Genomic DNA, 16518 nt, shown 5'->3' on the forward strand with positions numbered 1-16518 from the left:
AATCTAATTGCGATTTTTTTCCCCTAATATTGCGATTGCGATTTAAAATGCGATTTTACTATTTTATCTTCTTTTTCCCCCAAATAAGCCATAAATGATTGTTTGAAATATGACCAACACAACACGAAATCTGTTTAGTGTAAAATGTTCTTTCCATTTGTATCAATAAAAGATTTACAACTTTAAATAAATGGGATTTTTATTTAAATGCTCCAAGAAACATAAGAACAAGCACTTTGTAAAAACTGTGCAAAATCCACCTTATTGACAAAAAATATATATAAAATAATAGGCATCTATCTCACTGCTCCCAAAGCAGTTTTACACAACTGAAGCAGAGAATTTGACTCAGTTTGAAAATATTTTGTAGAATCAGAATAAAGTTTTAAATAAAAAACAAATGCACTTTTACATTAGGCAAAAAAATAAACCAAACCAGTGCGTAATGGTACTGGAGCTCGGTATTTTCGCTTTGCAGGCGTCATAAGAGGCACAGATAGTTTTTCAAGTGTTGGAACAAATTTGTTGTTCCCTCCCGTTGTGGCAATGGCGGCACGACACGCTCTGCTCAACACTTGACGTTGCGCTGCATCATTTTTTTAAATCCGAAATAATCCCACACAACTGATGTGCTGTTCCTCTTCGGGACGAATGTCTCAGTAGTTTCTGAGGAGCCAGAGGCCATTGCGCAAAGCAAAGGGCAGTGGATGTTGGTGAATCCGTCACGGCGCTTCTCTCGCTTCTGTTTCTTCTTCTTCTTCTTCTTTGGAGCAATGGCGGGTGGCGACCAACAACTTAGGTGCATACTGCCGCCCACTGTATCTCTTGGTGACTGCATTTCAGGTTACCGCTTCCGTTTGTGTCACGTGATTACATTTTAATCGCGCACGTTGCGATTGGCAAATCGCGTTTTATCATATCACAACATTACTGCAAATGCAATTAATTGTTCAGCCCTAATTTAAAACGTTAAAAATCATACATGTTCATCAGTCTGATACTGAAAGGTAACCAGATATGATATTTTTTGCCTGTATCACAAATTGTTCGACTGTTTAATTAATGAATTATGATGTAAGGACTGGTTTGCATCTTTAAATGAATTTTATTACATGTGTTGTACTTCTTAAAAGTTTTAGATCTTAAAAATGTCGTCTTCTTTTTTTCTGTCCAGACAAGTGCAGAAAAGTTGGCGCCCAGCTTCAGAGAGATTGTGGAAAGCTTGGAGGACTATCTGAATCCCCTTCTCACACAGTTTGACTTCTCTTGCTTAAGGTGAGCCGCACGTCATCAGATCCTCTCCGTTTTGTCCACTACAAAGGCCTGACAATTTTCATTTAGCCCTCGCAGCCTAAGGAAGGAACCGTTGCTACTTTGAAGTTGAGATTTTTAATGTTTCCAAAGTCTGTAGTTACTTATCAAAGGAGTTTTGGCACGGTGGGTTGTGCACCGCTCACGTGTCTGAGAGTCTGCCGTATATATGACCTTGTTTATGCGCCGCAGTGCCTGGACCGTAGATCTTACTTACTGACGACATTTGGACTTTTTAAAAGCAAGGACGTCTCTGTTGGGGCGCAGTTTTTATACACGATGACTTCAAAGCTGCTGTTGATTTTCATTTTGAGATATGAGTATTCTAGTGTGTACTCTGCGCTCTCTTTTTCCCCCCAGTTCTAACATTTTGGCGTCCAAATCTACTTTCCTTGTGCATCAGACAGTACTGTTTCTCTCCTGTTCTTATTATCCAACCATCAGGCCTGCAGCGACTTCACTATCAGTTCCTGAAATGACCAAAGCCAAAGATAAAGAAGAAAAAGGAAGCTCAGGTAAAAGAAAGCCGGTGTGTGTTTCAGCAGCCTGAGGCCACTGTGGTTATCTTTGCAGTGGATCACATGAAGACGTTTTCCAATGCTTGCTGTGAATCCTCTAACAACTAGAAGGCACGTCGCATGTAGAAGTCATTTGGAACCGGCTGACCCGAGCCCCGAGCCCTCGGGCCTCTTGTTTGGACATAGATTTTATAGATTTGACCCGAGGCGAAACGTTGTGTGCGTCCCTTTGTGTGCTTTTAGCTTTAAGACTGGATCCAAAGGGATCTCACTCTTCACACACATGTAAGTCTGTGACATTCATGAGTCATTAAGCCAGAGGTGTCAAAATAAAACCACAGTGACCTTTAAATTTCAGCGTCAAGGTTTCTCTTTGTCGTGGCGCTGAGTATACGAAATGAAAATGTCTGTACTTTAACAAAACCAATTACTGTAGAAAAAGACGACAATCTCAAAATAAAGTCAATTTTAATGATACATTCTGGTGTAATGTACAGTGAAATGTCCAGAAAACTCCTCCCACAGCTGCTGCATTGTGCATATTTTCCACACTCACCCTGACAGTCTGGCTTTGAGGCTCGTTTGATAGCAGTGAGGCAGCATCGCCCACATCTCAGAGTTCTGTTTTGTCTGCTACCTTTAAGAAATGTTTAAAAAAAATGGATTCTTTGAAGTTTTTGCCATTTATTTGGTGAATTATGAATCAGATTGGAGCCACTTGCAGGCTGCCTTTGGCCCACGGGCCATATGTTTCCCCCCCTGTCTTACAGTATACCAAGGAATTCCCTCCAGTTATTAAAATCTCTGAAAATGCAGCAATACTGTATAAAAATCTGGTGTAGTACAGCATATCATATATTTAAAGATCGAAGATTTATCTTAAAGAAATGCAGTACACCTGAAAAAGGCGTTTGTTTCTCGTGTGTGGCATTTCCAGCGAAGCTCCCAGTGGAAGCGGAGGAATATCTTCTGATTCTGGCTGACAGGATGCTGCTGGAGCTGCCGCTGGAATCCCTGTCCATCTTTCAGGAGGGCAACCTGAGCTCTGTGTCCCGAGACTTCTCTCTGCAGCTGTTCTACAGTCGCATGAACAGAGACGAGCCTCAGAAAGGTAGAAGAAGTACACACCTCCACCAGACAGCGGACCCTGGATGTGTACAGCTCACACTCCAGCTTCCTCAGACCTTTATGTTGTGTTTGATGTTGCCGAGTGAGAACACACCTGCCCAGTTTATGTCGACTTAAAGGAGTTTTTAGCAACCTTTAGCACCCCGTGTTCAGTTTCCAACAGGGCCGCACGCAGTGTGACGTGTTAGCATAAACAGTGTTTTATTGATGTGTTCGCAGCACTTAGAGGTTTTTTGATCCGCAGCTCGGCCTCAGTGTCGGCCTGTGGGTATAAATCCTCTCTGTTCCTGTGAATGAAATATGACCAAGTGTTTTGATTTTAATTCACAAAGAGCTGATGTGAGAGCAGAGGAACACGTCCATATTGTTTTCTCTCACCTGTAATGGAATCCCAAAATCTCAGCCATTATAACACTAAAGTCACTGTGCCTCAAATTCAGATGTTTTGTTTGTTTGTTTGTTTTCTCCCTCTTTAATACAGGGGAGATCATTATTAACTCAAAGAATCACAAAGCTTTATAGATTTTTGAACATTGGCTGGAAATCCAGGATGTGAAAAGTTATTATGAGTTTAGTTCATTAGAAATGCAAACAACATTCTTTACTTAGGCTGCATTTATACAACGGTCCAAGTGAAATCACTGTTCATTTCTTTATTTAGAAAACTGTTTTCTAGATTTCTAGATGAAAAAAAAATCCATATATATATATTAGAGCTGGGCAACGATTCCATTTCTTAATCGCGATTAATCACACCCCAATCCTGGAGTTAATCGTGACTAAAATAGCTCATTTGAAGTCTGCCGAGGCCATTCAAAATGTGTGTGTTGCATAATCATTTTATAATTCATCAAATATGATTTATAGTTGAAAATATCAAGTCTTTACCAAGATTGTCCCCCCCAAAACACACACACACACACACACACACACACACACACACACACACACACACACACTCCACCAAGAGCAGAGCAGATGAAAAATGTACCGGTAAGTTTCTTATGAGGCCACTTCCTCAAACTTCATTCTATCTCTGAGCCTCAGACACAGAAGGCAGCCTAAATTCAGTCACGCTGAATTGTGTCTCATACTTAATTACCTATATTAAGCCCGATTGTGTGTTGAAGGGAAATGTACTTTATTTCGCGTGTTTTCAGCGCCTGAAAAGATCCAGCGGGCCGAAACGTTGCACCAGCAAAACACGTAATTTAAGTTTCATTTTAATTTTTGTCATATTTGTGCTCCTTATTTCAGTTTGTGCCTTATACCAGCCTTTTCCTCGTGATTTTTCTGATAGTTCAGCCGAGTTCAATATGGCAAATAATGAGGAATGGAGCGTGTTTCACCGCAAAAAGCGCGTGTGTGTTTTTTTTTGACGCTCAGCAGGAGAGCGGTGTGACTCTCGCGGCGCAGGACAGGTTCGGCTTGTTCACGCCACCTACAGCGTTATTCAGCCAGGCTGGGCCAGGCAGACATCCACACTAAAATATATCAAAGTGAATTTCATAGCTCGCACGTGTAGACCCAGCTCCCAGACCCAACTTTAAAATGCATAGATTAACTGCAACATTTTTTTTCTCGTGCGATAAGAGTCTCACGATAACGCAGCACGTTATCGCTGTTAACGGCCCAGCTATAATATATGTATATATATATATGTATATGCATATGTATATATATGTATATGTGTGTGTGTGTATGTATATATATATATATATATATATATATATATATATATATATATATATATATATATATATATATATATATATATATATATATATATATGTGTGTGTATATATGTATGTATGTGTGTGTGTGTGTGTGTGTGTGTGCGTGCATAGAGAGAGAGAGAGAGAAATTAGAATGCTGCAGAAATACCTGCAAGAGTCAGTGATAATTATTCATACTGTAAGATGGTTTGGACTCAGACACTAATAATACCACGAAACATAAGAAATGGAACAGTTCAAACAATAAACTTAGAAAAGTGTGACAGAAAGTCACTGCTGCCACCCAGGCTGTAACAGTGAAATTACTTAAATATCCTAAAAGGTACCTTCAAGAAGAATAAATGGAAGTCAGTGAAGTCAGTCGTGAAATCCCAAATATGACCCATATTCGTAAAACACTGTATTACCTGCCTGGATGTTTGCTTCACAGAGCTCCTCATCATGTTTCAGTAAATACTGGCTTTACATTTGCAAAAGCATCTTGACATCGGGATTTGAATCGCGGGCAGTCATCCAGAGAAACAGGATTAGCTGAGCAGGGAAAGGTCATTTCGCATCCTGCCAGCACGCACAACTTCATGCAGACATCCGTGAACGCAGTCCGCCCGGCTAAAGCCGGCCTCCTTCAGCTGCGGCCATGTCGACGCACCCGCTTCACAGGCTCGATGCACAGATCCGTCCATGATGTGAACCGCTGGCCGAGTAAATCACAGAGTAATCTGAATGACCACAATATTTTACATTTGGCTTCCGTCATCCATTAGAGAAAACTGCATTATTTATTTTTCCATTTTCAAGTGTCTCTCTCCACTTTTCATGAAAACCTCTCATGTATTTTGTTTTTCTTAGTCTCAAAGAAAGAGTGTAATTACGGTTCATTCGTATTTACTCTTCTCCCTCTTGAATCTAAAGAGTCTCTCTTCCTTTGTAAATTGCTACTTAATTTACTATTTAGCTGCAACACCAAAGTTCAGTTTTAGTGTAAATAAAATCCTCCCCGTGCATAAATCTGCCGAGATCGTCACAAACTAATTAACTGCTTGCTGCACTGGTTGAATTTCCGACAGCAAAAATAGAAAACAAATTGGTTTTGTTTTTAATTAACATTATCTGTCACATTAGTTTTATTTTGGATGTCTTTTGTGAGCGTAAAATGGGTTTTTCGGCGGTGATGTTTCCGTCCTCAGGGGAGGAAGAACATAGATTAATATTTTGGGAAGAAAAAAGCGTGTTGAGACTCATCCTGCAGACATATGAACCTTTTCAAAGGTTGAATCATTTGCATCACTTGAGTCTATCCTAAAAGGGCAGTGTTAAGCGTGTGTGTGTGTGTGTGTGTGTGTGTGTGTGTGTGTGTGTGTGTGTGTGTGTGTGTGGCCATGTCACTGTATTGAATGTAACATCATGTTTTAAATTATGAGTAAGGCTCCGTTTCCACAACAAGGTTTTCAAGTGCTAATTCTAAACTTCTGTTGTATTTTGGAGGTCCGTTTACACGAACCCATTTCACTGGAAATGCTACTTTTCCTCTCCGACTGTGTTTGTGTGTAAACGGGGGAAATGCTGCGACTGTGCATGCACACCGTTGCTGTAGACGGACATCGATTGTGCAAACTCAGTGTAATATCTTATATTTAGCTTTAGGTAGATATTAGTTGCAGTTGGACCCTGTTGAGATGACAATAATCAACTGGAAGTAGAAGTACTTTTTGTGTTTTTCGCACAGAAAGATTTCAGTTTTAGATTTAATTTTGATCGACACATGATAGACACATGGAAACATCAGACTACATTGCAGAGAACAGGACTGTAGAAGCATTCACTCACTCAGAATCTGTTGTGTGTAAGAAATGTTTCCAGTTATGCAGACGATGCTGTAGTGTGTTGGAGCGGTGCTGGCACCTGTTCCTACAGCCTTCACATCCATTTCTGCTGCACAATGTGTGTTTGAGAGTTTTGACCCTGTTACTCTTGTGGACCTCAAAATAGCTGTCCAGGGGTTGAAGTCGACAACTTGTGCACTAGACACTGTCCCTACTCATATTATGAAGGAAGCTGTTGACATCTTAGGCCCATGCCTTGTTTCCTTCATAAACAGCTGTTTTAGTTTGGGCATTGTGCCAGCTGCTCTCAAGCACGCCATCGTAAAACCATTGCTTAAAAAACCCGGTCTGGATCCCTCCCTCTTATCTAACTTCCGTCCTATCTCTCACCTGCCTTTTTTGTCCAAACTGATGGAGAAGCTTGTTTTTTCGCAGCTTCTCTCTCACCTTAATTCTAATGGCATTGCGGACAAATTTCAATCAGGCTTCAGGTCGAGACATAGCACCGAGTCTGCGTTGTTGAGGGTCCATAATGATATATTGACAGCTCTAGACAACAGAAGTTCTGTTGTCTTGGTGTTATTAGATCTTACCGCTGCCTTTGATACCGTGGATCATTCCATCCTCATTTCCAGACTTCAACACACTGTAGGCCTGCAGGGTGCGGTTCTCAAGTGGTTTTCCTCCTATCTCTCAAACAGATCCTTCACGGTACATATAAATGAGTTTGCGTCTTCTGCTGCTCCTCTCTCGTCTGGAGTGCCTCAAGGCTCTATTCTTGGTCCCATTCTGTTTTCATTATATATGCTACCGCTTGGTCGACTTATCTCCAGTCACAACATCCAATTTCACTTTTATGCAGACGATCTCCAGATTTATCTTCCAGTTATCTATAATGATCGCTCTGCGTTAGATCCCCTCAATAACTGTCTCCACACCATCAAACAGTGGTTGTCACAGAATTTCCTTCATTTGAATGGGGAAAAGACTGAATATATCCACTTCAGTTCTGACCCAACCCACAGTTCCCCAGATTTTGGTTCATCCACCCCACAATTTGCTTCTGCTGTGAGGAATCTGGGTGTGATTTTTGACAATGAACTTAACTTTGAAAAGCAAATCAGTTCTGTTGTGAGGGCGGGCTTTTTCCAACTAAGGCTTCTGAGCAGAGTTAAGCCATTCTTGTCTCGGGCAGATTTAGAGAAGGCCGCTCATGCTCTCATCAGCTCAAGACTTGACTATTGTAACGCCCTTTACGCTGGACTGAATCTCTCACTCCTCCATAAACTTCAGTTGGTTCAGAACGCAGCAGCTCGTCTCATCTCCAACTCCTCAAAATACTCACACATTACTCCGGTCCTTCAAGCTCTCCACTGGCTTCCAGTGCGGTTCCGAGTCCAGTACAAGATTCTGGTGTTTGTGTTTATGGCTACTAATGGGTATGCCCCCCCTTACATCTCAGAGCTGTTGCAAATTTATCAACCTGCCAGGACTCTACGCTCGTCAAGCCACACCTCCTTGGTTGTCCCCAGGGCGAGATATAGAAAGTTTGGTGACCGCTCTTTTGCTGTTCTTGGCCCGAAGCTCTGGAACTCTCTTCCTCTGGATTTAAAGTCTATCACTGCACTTAATGTTTTTAAATGTCATCTGAAAACGCACCTTTTTCATTTAGCGTTTGATGTTTAGCCCCTTTTAGTACTTTGTGTCTTAAAGTGTTTTTACTTATTTATTTTGTTTTACTCTGTTAAGCGCCTTGTGCTCCGTTTGGCAGTTGGAAGGCGCTTTAGAAATAAAATTTGATTGATTGATTGATTGATTGGTAAATTACAAGGGAGAGCAGCGCAAGCTCTGTCGAGTCCACCGTTCTTATCACTGTCGATCTTCACGCGCAAGAAAACTGCAACCATAGCCGAATGTCTATAACGTTGCTTTTTCCTATGCAAAGAAGTGTCTCCAAACACACCACTGAGAACAGACCATAGACTTAACGAGGCTGTATGGGATTGAGAGGAGGCCCAGCTCAGCTGCCTCACTTCTGACGTCAACTCCACATTAAACTTTATGCAATACATTGCATTGACTGTACATGTGACAGATCAGGACAGCATAAGAAAAAAAAGATATACTTCAAGTGCAAGAACAGCATGCATTTTCAGAGTGTTATAAAACATGTTCAGTTTAAACTATGCAAACTTAATCTCACTTTTAATGTTCAATTATCTGCTTCTTGTAAAAGATCAAGAGAAAGCGCCTTCATTAAGTGTGGTAACTCAAGCTGTGTGGCAAAAATTACTCTCAATTATTGAGGCAACCTGTTTCTAATATTGTTGCGATGTGAACAGCGATGCCTCGTGATTAAGAAATACAGATGACAACAGGAAAACTGAACTTAGGTACACATAATCTGTGTTTGATGGGCGGAAGTTCTGATTGAAAAGATGAGAACACAATGCACTGCCAGCAAGCTTTAGGCATCATTTTAATACATAAAATATATCATGTCAGATGCACACCGTTTTGTTGAAGGTGGACAAAATATATCCTGGGTCTTGGTAGTAACAGGAATCCAACTTCATCGTCTGTCCATATGAATGTCCGTGTATTTCTTTCTATTTATGTATTGTTCTCTGTGTGATTTCATGTGATTTCATTGTGAAAAGAAACAACAGCACCATCTCGTAGCCTGAAATTTCAACTCCATCATTTCAGGGTTTCCATTTCAGTGTCAACACATTGTTCTCAAAACAATACTGTGTCAACACAACACTTTTCTGACCTAGAAACACAAACGTGATCATTTGCAGAAAGTCTGGTTTCCTCCCGTCTATGTGACCGCTGTGTTTATGGGTCCTAATAGTCACGGATTTCACTTTGCAGGCAGGAGGAAACTTTTAGTTCTTTGGTCACCAATAAATGTCACTGGCTTTGCAGATACTCTCAAAGTCTTTTTTTTTTTTAATATATATATATTGCCAAGTCTGAAAGCTGTGTAATCTACCCGGCAGACAAGTGTACATATTAATTCTGCTTCCTGTTTGTGCCAGTTGAAAGTGACAACAAAAAGGAGACCAAAGGTGGCAAGGGAACTAAGGCGAAGGGGGATCAAACACAAGCCATCAAAGCGGTGAGTCCAGTAAATTAATCTGGGCCTGCCAGATACAGACGCCAATATTACTTCTACCTGCTGTCAGCACTGCCAATTATTTAAGTTCTCCCCGCCTCCCTTTCAAGTGTGGTTTTTCAATCAATTACATAACGTGTTTTCATAAAGATCCTATTTCCACCTTCTGAGCATTTATCTCCTGCCATGCACCACTTCTGTTTTTTTTTTTTTTTCTCGCTCCGTCTGTTTGGTAGTGACGTCCACTCCTGTCTACACCCTTTGCAGCCGAGCACATGCCAGACATGTGCCTGTGTACATTAGCTTACTTTGACTTTGTTGCCGTGGTAATAAAAATTGCTCATTTTGAAAATTATTTTCCCAGATACCTGCAAACCATTCACCGCCTTCTAACACCATCCCAGTGGACACACAGAACTTCAAATGTAAACTTTTTTTTTGAGGTGTCTAACGTTTGTTTCATTGAATACCAGTCGACCTAAGTTGCTTATTTATTGAAATGATTCTAAACTTTCCCCAACAGACATTGTCGACCCTCACAGTAAAGGTCGATTTGGTAAGTAAACTGATTGGATTTGATCTATGTTTTGTTTGCTCTCTGAATGGTTGGTACAATTTTCCTTATTTTTGGAAATCTTCCTTCGTACTACCAACGTTCCAAGATATGAGCAGATCTGCCTCTGAAAGGGGAAGGTGGAGGACATGCAGAGTGATTTATCTGACTTCTTCACCCTTCAAAGTGACTTCTGCCATCTCTGGCTGTTCTACCATTCTGAGAGCTGCTCACTTTGCATTTGTCCTTTTCATCGTGCGCAGCCTTTTCCGCATCACAAATATGTGAAATTCCTTCCTTTTTTCATTTACTTACATGTTGATTTGTGCATACAGGAGAGAGCAGTCTGTGTTGTGATGAAGGAGATTTTGGAAACCCACAGCCAGCACTCCACTCATCAGTGGGAGGGCTTTATCGGCGCCAAACAAAAACCCAGGTCTGAGTCAGGAAGTGGTTTTTGCTCTTTATTTGTGACATAATACACACATAATCGTTCCCGCTCTGCTAACACGTCTTTTTCTCTGTCAAGTCTGTCTGAGGTGGAGCAGCTGCGAGCCGGCCTGGAAAATCTCCTGGCTAATGTCCCACCAGCTAAACTGGCAGCCTTCAATCTGTCTGGTAAAATACACTCATACGCCTCATGCTTTCCTCTATGAATTGTATATATAGCTTTGAGTGCATTATTTAGAAAAAAAAAAATAATAATTCAAATGTTTCTTATGAATGTAGAGATGAAACATTGATCACATCACTTGAAGTATCTGGACCAAAAGGCTGCATAAAGTACAAAACGCAACAAAGAAGCACAGACTCTCAGTCCCCTGGAGTTTCTTCCAGCTCTTCTCCCTGAACTACACGAGAGACATAATCTGTCTATCGGGTCCTGGGCCGACCTCAGGGCTTCCTTACAGCTCCCCAATCGGCCGTGCCTTGATGACCTCCAGTTTAAGTCAATCAGGAGGCGTCCTAATCAGATCACCGCTGTCTGCAGCTGATTTAACGATCCCTCCTCCCGTCACACTGCAACACTTGAACTCCTCCACTTGGAGAAGCCACGCTGGCCTCTTCCACTGGAGGATCATGGACTCACACTTGGAGGTTGTGATCTGCATCACAACCCCTTCACACTCTGCGGTGGTGACCCTCATGTGACGGGGCCACAAGGACAACGTCCTCTGCGAAAAGACACTGGCGCCAACTTCCAGCCCCCCACATGACACCCTCCTGACCTCGACTGTGTGTCTATAAAGAAATTAAAGGAGGGGGGAGAAATACAACGTCGGCAAAGTCCAGCACCCACCTTCAACAAGAATTTGACATTATGTGAAGTACAGTTATACTGCCGCCACACCAGAAGTACGAAGACTGGATTAACTGCCTTAAAGAGAAGCAAGATGTATAAATTAACCATAAGGTCTGATCTTTCAAATACATCAATCTTTTGTTGTCAGAGTGAAAACATATAGAAAGAACCCAGTGCAGCAGGAAGACACGGTGGTAAAAAGGATTTCACTTCTATGGCACTTTTCCACTACCTGAGCAGCCCTCAAAGTGCTTTACGCTGTTAATCACATCCACCCATTCACACACGCTCACACGCCAATCGAAGCAGCTGCCATCAAGGCGCTCAGTCCATCCATTGGGAGCAATTTGGAGTTCAGCGTTTTGCTCAAGGACACTTTGAAACATGGACATGGGGATATAGGGAACTGAACCTGCAACCTTAAGACTGAGGAATGACCACTCTGAATTACGTCTTGTATGACAAGTACATTTATTACAGTTCAGCTCAGATCTGATATTTGTCAGACAGCATGACAGTATTCAACACAAACTCAAACACTTTGTTTTGTTTTGAAAACAGTGTTAATACTGTACTTGAAAAAAACAAAAGGCCAGCAGAAAGCTTTGTTTTCTTTCTCAGTAAGGATTTGTAATTATATAGTTGCCATTAACAACACAAGTAAAGTTTATTTTTAAAGCACATTTCAGAAATCAAGGTATTTTATAGTTAAACATCTGAACAGCAAAGACCAGGAGAAGGTTGAATAGAAGAAGAGAAAATTATAAAGTTGTTCTAAAAATATAAAACTGAAGAAAAGTTAGAAACTCAAACCAAATGAGATCCGAGAGTTAAAAATACAGAGCAGCCTGAAATGTATATTTGCTTTTCTGACAGACAACAAGCTCTCAGCTTTGTTTGGTGAACAAACCAGAGTCATTGCCCTCCTGCATGTTTCTGGGAGCTTCTACCAAACATTTGGTGCATGAAAAATAAAAAACTACCTTGTGTAATTTTAGTCCTGAGTCTGGGAACGGAGTAGTAATCTGCTGTTCTGAAGTCGCACACAAAGCCACACCTGAGAGAGTGTTTTCTATTTGTCCATCTTTGGACTGCTTTATTCAGTTAAATTATTCCCAGCTATGTGCAAGTTCAAGGACAGCCTTGACACTCAGACACATTCACACAAGTATAGAGAGCACAAAATGTGTCCCAAACCTGGACTTCAGCATAGGATTGTCTTGCTGTGAGACAAGAGAGCAAACCACTTCGCTACCCTATCGCCCGTGAGAGAATGGTGAAATGTCTTTCTCATCCGTCTCTGTGTTGACTCACTTCATCGTTTAAATAAGTTGAAGTCGTCTTTCTTGTTTCGCCATTTGTTAAATAAATAACTACCCGGCCCTAAATTGCCTCTCAGCTCTTCTCACCATCAAAAGCTAAACCAAAAACAGCTCTGGGTTCATTCTCGTAGAGCCGTTCTTTCTTTCTCACCAGGAAACGAAGGTGGTCTGCGTGAGTGGCAGAGTGTGAGGTTTGGCCCTCTGACACGCTCCGGGCCAGACATATGTGCCACCCACCATCCTGCCATTAATGCTGCTAACTATAGTGTGACTGACACCGTGCTCTGATTTCCAGCTGATCGCTCCTACGTCATCGGCCATCAAGACGTGACGAGGCGATGGCAGATCAGTGGCTTGATAGAAACGCAGGTGCACAGTACGTGCAGCACCACCCGCACTCCTGTCTGAACTCAGAATTGGGTCACTTTATATTGGTGTGTGTCTTTCCTATAGGAAGGTGAAAGAGTTTCTCTTAATGTGACGGAGCGCTGCGACCGGAGCATTGCCTTGACAGTTCGGTATAATTTCAAGGCTCTGTCTGAGCTAGCTGCCACAGAGAAGATGAAGGGACGCTGCTGACCTTGTTCACACAAGTAGTGGTTTTTCACCCACTGTGTGCCTGTTTCCTCCATATGTCACAAGTGCATGGTGTTGAAATAACACTGTCAGCTTTTCATATTTATTCCCTCATTGTCAAAACACATTAAAAAGATGAGATTCATCTGTAAAGCTATGATCCCTCCGTCTGTCTGTCAGACCAGATCCTGATAAACAGGCTGCAGGACCTGATTGGTCTGTCAGGTCCCGTGCTCCAATGTTTCTCCTCATATCTGGCTGGTAGGAGTTTCAGTGTGTCAGCCAACAACATCATGCCTGAGCCAGCCAGCCTGCAGTGTGGTGTGCCTCGGGGCTCAGTTCTGGGACCCCTCCTGTTCCTTCTGTATTTGCTTCCTCTGGGCCAGATAATCCAGCAGTTCAGTGATGTGTCCAACCACCTATTTGCTGACTACCCTCAGCTGTACTGCTCATTCAAAACTTCTGAATCTCACAAACTGAGCTCGCTAAGGAACTGCTTGTCACTAACCAAGCAGTGGTTAAGTGGCAACTGCCTCCAGCAAAATTCAGGAAAAACAGAGCCCCTCATCATCGCCCCAGACAGCGCCATCCCCACTATTAAACAGCACCTTGGTCATCTGAGCTCCTCAACCAAAACCGAACTGAGGAACCTTGGGGTGATCTTTGACAACGCCATGTCACCAGGCCACCACTCAAGGCAGCTGGTAAGAAATTGTTTCTTCCAGCTGCGCAACATTGCTAAGCTCAGACACATGGTGTCAAAGGACGAGACTGAAATGATCAATCATACATTTATATCCTCGCGACTGGACTACTGTAACAGGCTATTCACTTGCCTCAACAAGAAAGAGCTGGCTCGTCCTTCCAAAAACACCTAAAAACATTTCTGTTTAAGAAGGCATTGTAGACCTTCTGAGCTGCACTGTCTTGGCAGCAACTTCTCTTTATGATTTCTTATCGCTTTTTGTTGTTGATTTTATCTGTGAAGCACTTTGTGACAATTGTTCTGCGAAAAGTACTATATAAATAAATTGTACTTAATTACTTACTAAAGCTAGGTTTACACTTGCACGACTTTATGCCACGATGTTGTCGTGGCAAGGGGTGCCAATCTGGAGTCACGAACCGGCAGGCTCCCGCACTGTTTACGACTAGTTCACGACCAGTTCATGGACAGTTGGCGCACAGTTCACGAATGCGCCCATCAGTGTCGCGAACTGGCACGACGCATTCACGCATAATTAGTGCATAGTTTACGAGCTTCCCGCATTAGCACGATGTGGTTGCGCGCGCAATTACGCACGTCATATACGAGTAAAAGGGGGCTTCCCCAACCCCGGGTCATTTTTGGATTTGCTGTGGAACAGACAACATGCTGAATGCCAGAGACACCATCATTGCAGAGAAGAGAAGATCCTGTACCTGGCAGCTGCTCTGTGTTGAAGAGCAGCAGAAAAGGTGCTGCCCAGGGCCCCGAGCTGAAGGGGGCCCCGACAGACGGCTGACATCACTCAATTTCAATGACAAAGGCGCTACACTTGATGCTGCAATGACAGTGCGTCAAAAATCCCCCGCATGGGGCCCTTTTCCGGGTACTCGCCGGTGGCCACGACTGGCACGCATACTCCTTCATTGTCCCGACACGTTCACGAGGAGTTCACGGACAGTTGGCGCATAGTTCACGACCCGTTCGCGATATTTTGTCGTGACCAAAATTTTGAACATTTCGAAATTCTCGTCCCGACATGGCACGCAGTCACGATGGGTTTACGCACAGTTCACGCCACGTCACGCCACTGTACGAGTAGTTTGCGACTCGATTCGTGGCAATGCGTGCCACAGAATCGTTCAAGTGTAAACCGAGCTTTACAGTGCATGGTACAGCCAAGACAACACTGCGTCACTGGGTCTGGAATTCCTTCTGAAACAGACATGTTTAAAGTGTTTTTTGAAAGCCTCCACTGAGTCCAGGGAGCGCAGGTCTAGGGGAAGCTTGTTCCAGAGGCGAGGCGCGGGGGATGTGAACTCGCGGTCACCCCTAGTTTTAAAGCGATTCCGTGGGACTCTCAGCAGGTTCTGTTCAGTGGACCTCAGGCTTCGAGCCGAGCTGTAGGGCTTGATTAAGTCTCTGATGTACATGGGAGCCTGACCATGTAGGGCTTGGAAGGTCAGCACCAAGATTTGGAACTGGACACGGAATGCAACAGGGAGCCAGTGGAGAGATTTTAAGACAGGTGTGATGTGGGACCTCCTGTTGGTGGATTGTCGCCTCTCGACATCCTTGGAGAAGAGCAGACACTGAATGAACCCACAAGCAGTAGAAAATAATACAATTCAATCACTGAAACTAAAACTGCCATGCATCACTTTCAGAAACAATGGTAATCTATCATGTTTTTACATCGTGAACAGAAGAAACGGAAGAGGAGAAGAGCCCATCAGTTAACCCTTCAGAGCAGGGCTGGGGATCCTTTGAGTCGGTCATTGTTCTGCTGCCGGATAACGATAATGACATTTGCTGTCGTCAGGGTGCTGCATGGCTCTGCTCTTTGACCGGATTCAGAACAAAGCTCGCTTTCTCCACCACTCAACCGCTGACTTGCAAAAGAGGTAACCAACCAGCTTTATTGAATGAAACCTTAACGAGACTTCCTCTTGACGCTCTTCCTACTTCACCTCCATTCTTCCATTTTTCCTTTCCAAATATGTTTTACAAGATCCAAAGTCTCGAGTGAGAGTACTCTCAGTAAAACAGTGAATCCTCTACGTCTTTATTTTGCCCCTGCTTCTCTTCTCCAGCTCAGCGCAGGCGGCCCTGGACAGACCGGTGGAGACTGCCCTGCTGTTGAGCTTGGCCGGCGTTGGCTGTGTCGTCCTCAACCAGTGGCACGGCAGCCTTCAGCAGAACACACAAACCACGGCTGCTGTTTTAGACAGTAGGTTATATTTACTGATTTGAAATCATGTTGCAATGAATAAGAACAATGTAAAAAAAATAAAATCCTTCAAGTCAGCCTATGAAAATAGTGTTTTTAGTTACAACAGCCAAGAAAAGATAGTTTAAACGTTGTGTGATTGGATCTTAATTGCCTTTAAACCTACGTTTCTTGCCTGTGTGCATCATTAC

General features: G+C 42.8%; 1 long non-coding RNA gene across 1 annotated transcript; it reads left to right on the forward strand.

The window, feature by feature from the left end:
- Positions 1-10744: 10744 nt before the first annotated feature.
- Positions 10745-16300, forward strand: LOC115399777 (uncharacterized). The gene is made up of 3 exons (XR_003932727.1): positions 10745-10808; positions 15920-16001; positions 16191-16300. It is a non-coding gene; the product is annotated as an uncharacterized LOC115399777 (long non-coding RNA).
- The last annotated feature ends 218 nt before the right edge of the window (positions 16301-16518 follow it).

The sequence above is a fragment of the Salarias fasciatus genome, chromosome 13 (assembly GCF_902148845.1).
Source record: "Salarias fasciatus chromosome 13, fSalaFa1.1, whole genome shotgun sequence".
Taxonomy (NCBI): domain Eukaryota; kingdom Metazoa; phylum Chordata; class Actinopteri; order Blenniiformes; family Blenniidae; genus Salarias; species Salarias fasciatus.